The sequence below is a fragment of the Quercus suber genome, unplaced genomic scaffold (assembly GCF_002906115.3).
Source record: "Quercus suber isolate HL8 unplaced genomic scaffold, Cork oak 2.0 scaffold_94, whole genome shotgun sequence".
NCBI lineage: Eukaryota > Viridiplantae > Streptophyta > Magnoliopsida > Fagales > Fagaceae > Quercus > Quercus suber.
In genome coordinates, this window is record NW_027069559.1 from 1,029,958 (window position 1) to 1,036,561 (window position 6,604).

Below are 6,604 nucleotides of genomic sequence, written 5' to 3' on the forward strand. Positions count from 1 at the left end.
TTTCTTCTGTTTCTCCATCATGTTCCAGTTCTATGGTGTGACAATGTGTCTGCCATTGCACTTGCTTCAAATCCAGTTTTTCATGCTAGGACCAAGCATGTTGAAGTTGATTTTGATTTTGTCAGAGAACGAGTTCTTCGCAAGGATCTAGCCATTTCCTTTATTTCTGGCAAGGATAATCTTGCTGACATATTTAATAAACCCTTACCTGGTCCTTTGTTTCTCTTCTTTCGTGACAAACTCATGCCTCGTGCCTCTCCCATTCGTTTGAGAGGGGATGATAAAGATGGAGAAACAGAGCACACTTGCAGTCCAAAGAAGGAAGACAATTAAACAAGTTCCCACGTGATGAGTCCACGCACGTGCAAGATATTTAACCAAAACTATGTCATTTCTGTATGGAGGAGAGTTAGTTATGACACGTGTAGTATAGCACGAGTCAGTTGAAGATCCAAACAGAATCAAGCTCCAGCTGCTGTGGCGGGAAAGTCTGTTAGAAGTTAGTTAGTGCTGTTAGAAATATCATGTTTCTATCTATTTTCTATTAATGCTTATATATAGGAGGTGGATGTATAATATTGATTCATTGAGTAAATAACAAGAATTAGTTCTTTTCTCTCAAGAGTTCTCTTCAATTCTCTCTCTCTATTTCTCTCTTCGTTCTCTCTTCTCTTCTCTGTTTCTTTCATTCAATTCTTTTACTGTGCTGTGTTTAAATCAAAGATCAGTGTGATCAGTTTTGTGAAACTTGCTTGTTTCTTCAGTTATTACTGGGGCACCACAATGTCTCCTATTTGGTTGGCATCTTTAACCAATTTGAAAGAGCTTGGTCTCTATTACGCTACAGAGTTAATGAGTTTGCCTTCTTTGGGGATGATTCCGTGCCTCGAATCATTAACTATATCGTTTGCGCAGAGATTGAAAAAAGTTGGAGTTGATTTTTTGGGAATAGAATCTGAAAACAAGAAAGAAGACATGAAAATATTCCCAAATTTGAAATATCTCGAATTCTTTGGTTTGGGCGAGTGGGAAGAATGGATTGGAGGAACGAGAGGAGGAGGAAAAGAAGACGAAGACTGTATTACTATAATGCCGCGTCTTCAAAAGATGACAATTCACTACTGCAGAAAGTTAAAGTCGTTGCCGGATTTCCTGCGTACAACTCCATTGAAGGAATTAGAGATTGGTGATTGTCCAATTATCAAGAAACGTTGCCGAAGAGAGACAGGAGAGGACTGGCGCAACATTTCTCACATCCCAATCATCAATTTAACTGATATTCCATTCCCTACGTTGCGGTAACTAGTTCGGCTTCTTCTTTTATTTTGAAAACAAATACTATCAATTAAATATTCTCATTTTCTGGTTAAAATTCCGACGGAAAATAAATTACTAACAACGTAGATTTATGAAATTTAACATATTCACATAAATTTGAATTAGTGCGGTTTATTGTTGTTGCTTAGATTCAGAGCTATATTGTGATGTATCCAAAATTGATTGATGGGTTTAATAAAATTTCACAAATAATTTTTAAAAAAATAAAAGCTTGGAATTTTAGATAGACTAATCAAATGAACAGAGTCACAAAATTTTAAGTCATTTGCATTTAAAAGTAAACAACTAAATTCAAATGCCTACCTCTTTCTATTTCATTTACGGTTTAATATTTTATGTGGGTGTTGCTAATTTTCTTGATTTCAGGTAAACAAACAATGACCTTCCTTAATTTTATCAAATTTTGGCAAAACTCACAACTACATTGTCAGCATTGGTTTTCTTAAGGGCGTGTGAGCAAGTCTGAACCAATAAAGGGTAACTTCTTCCTCTTCTGCCACTTCTGTCATTTGGCTGAAATATCAATTTATTATTTTAATTATCTCTCAAAAACTCCCACCAAAGAAATTACTAGCAACTTTGTCAAATTTAGGCCAAACTCACAACGACCCCATCACCAATGATTCTATCTAGTAAGACCACTATTTGCAACATTACCGGGATGCATGTGTGAATGTAAGGAAGAATTTTTGTTTTTATTTTTTAAAAAGAACCCAAACTGAATTGTGCTGAAACTTTACTAGTAGATTTTTATTATTGGTATATGGCCTTGTTATTTAATATTTTTATTTTTACCATCTACAACTTATGCAACCTTCTATCCTAAATTTTGAGGGCTTGAGTGTAGTTGCTAATCTTCAGGCTTTGATGTTACAACTTTAAAAGTTTGAATCTGGATGCGTATAGATTTCGTGTCTTAGTCATGTGTTTCTTGTCAATGAAGATGGAGAAGAGTGGGATGTTACCACCAAGGGTAGAGGGGAGAAGTTGATAAATACATAGTTGCCCATTTTGAAAAGGACACCATAAAAAGTGGAGAGGAGAAGATAGGACCAACCAAACTTGATCTAGGCACTTAAATTTTGTTTCTTGAATATGTTACTCTGTCCTTTCTACTATTTTTTTTCTAATTTATTTCCACATTTGTATTTTGTTCCATGGTCAATAATTATTATTTTTTTAACCTAATAATGCCCTAGGAATTTTTTGCTCTTCTTCCGTCTAGACATCACGTAAAATATTTTTCAATCTTAACATCATATCATAGTGCTTTTTGTAGAAAGCTCTGTTATGACTTCAAAGATGCTAGTAACATTTGTACATAATCTTTTATCTTTGTTTATCAATGCTAGAAAATTATTTTTTCTTCATTCTATGAGTAATACTAGAAGTCAAACCATGGTGCAATGGTAAGTGCCCTCCACCCAAACCATGTGTAGTTAGGGCAAAAGCATGAGTTTTGTGCATTGGGTATAACAATTCTATGAGTAATACTACTATAAAGAAGAGAGAGGGGCATTCAAAGCCTAAAAATGTTTTTGGTAGTTATCAAGTTTTAAAGTTATAGGGTTAGGTACTTGCTTGTTATCTATTTATAAAGTAATATTGTATACTTATTTCTTGTCTTAGAGTTTGAAGTATTTCGTTACATGGAAGTCTGTGAAGTGCACAAGGTGACCATTAGGGATTCAGGCAAGAAGGAGACAAAATACCTTGGACTATGTACTCTTCTACTGTAAGGCATATCTCGATATTTGTACTTAATCATCTTTCATTTTTTTACTTATAATCTTCTCCATCTATAAAAAGCTCATGCTGAATATCTAATTTTCTTTTGGCCTTATTTCAACCAAACATCAGATTTGGGGAAGTACATTTTATTATGAAGCAATGTGTCACTCATGGATGCACATTTTAGAAAGCGCTACAGAAGATACTCCTTTATCAGTTCATTCTGCAGCAAGGAAGTGTATATTGGCCATCTCCTGAGTAATCCATATTATATGGTGACTAATGAAAGGTGAGCTAGCTAATTGACCAATTTTCAACTTATGTAATTTCTACCATTACTTGTTAGGGTATGAAACCTAGTGTGTCTTGGCTTAGTGTTATAGATTTAGGAGATCTAGTACAAAGGTGTGTAGTGTGGGGGAGAATGGAATGTTACCACCAGGAGTGGAGGGAATGAGCTGAGAAATGCCTCTCTTGTTTTTTCCCATCAGTAGTTGCCCAATATTGGAATGACATTCAAAAATGGACAGACCCCAATTAGTAACTAATATGTTCAACAAAACAGAAGAAAGCAATGAAGCCATATTACAATTGTTTTCTTTGGGCTATTCAATTCTAATTCACATATAGGTAACTTTATGTTCTTATTCCAAATTTTAAGCCATTTTCTTATTTTGGTCTTATCTATTCAGAACATGATGCAAAATGTTTTGTTCTCATTTGGCCTCATTCATTGTAAACATTATGCAAACTCAAAACTAAGATAGATAGGTAGTGAGTGAAATAGATAATTCAGAGATGGAGAAAGAGAAATTGGAAAGGCTTTAAGTACAAAAACCCCAATGCTTATAAAAAAAAAAAAAAAAAAGCCATGTTATCCATTCAAAGATGCTGCAAACAAGCTTATCCTGTAATCTGGTTTTCTTTAGCCGTCCATCTTAAATGGTGACATATGATAAGCAAACTATTTAAATTTTTAATAGCTCTATTCAGTCTTCCATTTATCATATAGTTTTGGAAACCTTTTTTCATTCAACTGGTAATAATTCTTTTTTAAGAAGAAAGTGGGGTGCCCTTATAGCTCAAACCTATACTTGTTAATCATCTAGTCTTGATGTTATAGGGTTATGTACTTGCTATCTATCATGTTCCTAAGTAAATATTTCGTGCTTTTTGCTTTTGTTGGCTTAAATGTTTCATGGGCATCTAAGAGTGCAAAGTATGAGAAGCGACCACCAGTAGATATGCAGATGTTACAAATACTTTGGATTCATTTATTGGATTAATTAACCATCACAATCCCTTTGGAACTAAAAAGCAAGATATGCTTGACATATTTATTTTGAGCATTGGACACAGACACAAGATCTATCTTTGAGAGAAAAACCCTAATATGGTAGATGATATATTTTTCCCTTAATTACCGTTTTGTTTGTTTGATTTTCAAATCCATACTTTTTGTTGCTTCTCCTTTGCATATAGTCTTTGATAGCTCTGTTATGTTGTAGGAATTGGAATTATACTTTTTGGGTTATTTTTTATGCTCCTCATCTTGCAAAGGAGTTGAATAAGTTGCTGGTTTTTGTTGATTCTAATGTTGTAAGTGGGCTTTCAATATCTAATGCATAGCAGTGAAGTCCACTGTAGGTATTGACATTCTGTTGTTGGAAATAGTTTGTACAACTAGTCAACCAAAAATTTATAAAAATGAAAAAAGAAAGAGAAAGCGTTGCTAACTACTCTTTGGATTGCTCGTGTATGGCTCATGATGCTTATCCCTAGTTTAATGCTTAGACTTGAAATTCCTCTTAACGCGTTATCTCCTTGAAATAGAGGTTAGGCCTCTAGACCTTATATTTATTTTAGATCATTACCATTGTTGCCCATTGTGATTAAAAGTATATTACTCTAATCATTTAGAGCATTACGTTTTCTTTGCAAGCTTCTTACTTTTAGTGATGCTTGTTACCCTGAATACGCCCTGTTTTCCTGTTTTACATACAAGTATTTCCAAGGAACAAATTCCCAAATTTGTCCTTCAAATATTGCTCTGATGCCTTAATAGGTTCTCTATCTGGCATGCAACTATTTAGTTTATTTTATCTTTCTCTACCTTAATTTATTGGTATGGTTGTCACTCCTCATATAAATCACAGATGAAGCTAATTAAGCTGGGCACAGCCCATGGTTGAAGTTATAAGTGTGGAGAATGGTCTTGTGCGCTACAGTGTGGTGTTCCACAGTGATGATGATCTGAAAGATTGGCCTCCAATTTCATCTGTTGTAGCTTTAATGTCCTCTGTTTTCTCCTCATCATCGGGCATGCATTCAAGGTTTGCATTTCTATTCTTCTTCTCTTTTTTTTTTTTTTTTTTTTTTGATAGCTCATTCATGTTATCTAAAATGTACAACAATAGATTTGTATGTGTTTGTCATCCTCAAATGGGACAAAAAAAGTCACCAATAAATAACAATGGCATGACACTTAACAATCTTTATAAATGCAAGGATGTATGCCTATAATATCATCACCAGAGCAGTCTGTAAATTCCATATTGTGGGCTTATCATCTATGAAGCACGGGTGCATTTCGGGACTCAGGTGCAGGTGCGAGTGCGGGTGCGGGTGTGGATGCGGGACTCAGCAATTTTTGAAAAAGGTGGGTGTGGGTGCGGCGAGACTCAGCAATTAAAAAATTATTAAAAATATTTTTATTTATATTTTAATATATTGCCAAGCATACTTTTTTATATAATAATAATAGAAAATTCATATAATAATAATAATAATAGTAATAAAATAAATAGATAGGTAGTAATAAGTACACTAAAGTTTTTGACACTTGAATTATTGACAAAGGTATCAAAATAGATGAGGCACCTCATAAATAAATAAAAAAGATGTGGCTTAGTGGCTCACGTATTTAGTCAACCAAAATCAAAATAAATGATATACATGGCAGATATTAAAATAGGTATAGCTTCTTCCCATTACAAAAGGAAAAAAAAAAAAAAAAAAAAAAAAAAAAAAAAGGTAGGAAGATGTGGCTGGCTCACGTGTTTGGTCAGAGGGGCACAAAAAACAAAATAAAGTTAACAAAGCCATTTATCCTTTCGTTTCACTGTAACAAAAACAGAAGGCAGGGGCCATTTAACTTTTCAAAAAAAGAAACAGAACAGAATGCAAAGGCTCTGGCGAAAAAAAGGAAGAAGAAAATGAAGAAGCAAAGAATAAGAAAGGGGTTAAGGCCACCAGTATCACAATCTAACCTCTTTCATCTCCATCTTCATTGGCTCAAGAGACAGTCAGTCACAAGTTTTTATCCGTTTTTTGTTTGTTTTCATTTTCTTGTTCGGCACCGGCATGGTGTGTTTCGGCGATTTTGCCCGATATGGCCAATACAGCCCGAGTCAGCACAAATCAGCTCGATTTAGCGCGAATCTGCATGAGTCTGAGCCGTGTCGGCGTGAGTCGGCGCGAGTCGTGAAAAAAAAAAAAAAAAAAAAAAAAAAAAAAAAAACAAAAAAAAAAAAAA

The 6,604-nt window shown here is 34.3% G+C and overlaps 1 long non-coding RNA gene across 1 annotated transcript in view; it reads left to right on the top strand.

Annotated features, from left to right (window-relative positions):
* Nucleotides 1-709: 709 nt before the first annotated feature.
* Nucleotides 710-6,604, top strand: part of LOC112003712 (uncharacterized) — a 12,811-nt gene continuing 6,916 nt past the window's right edge. Inside the window, exons 1-5 of the long non-coding RNA XR_010629388.1 lie at nucleotides 710-1,298; nucleotides 1,705-1,815; nucleotides 2,968-3,073; nucleotides 3,199-3,358; nucleotides 5,226-5,402. This is a non-coding gene — a long non-coding RNA (uncharacterized LOC112003712). The remainder of the gene's footprint in view (nucleotides 1,299-1,704; nucleotides 1,816-2,967; nucleotides 3,074-3,198; nucleotides 3,359-5,225; nucleotides 5,403-6,604) is intronic.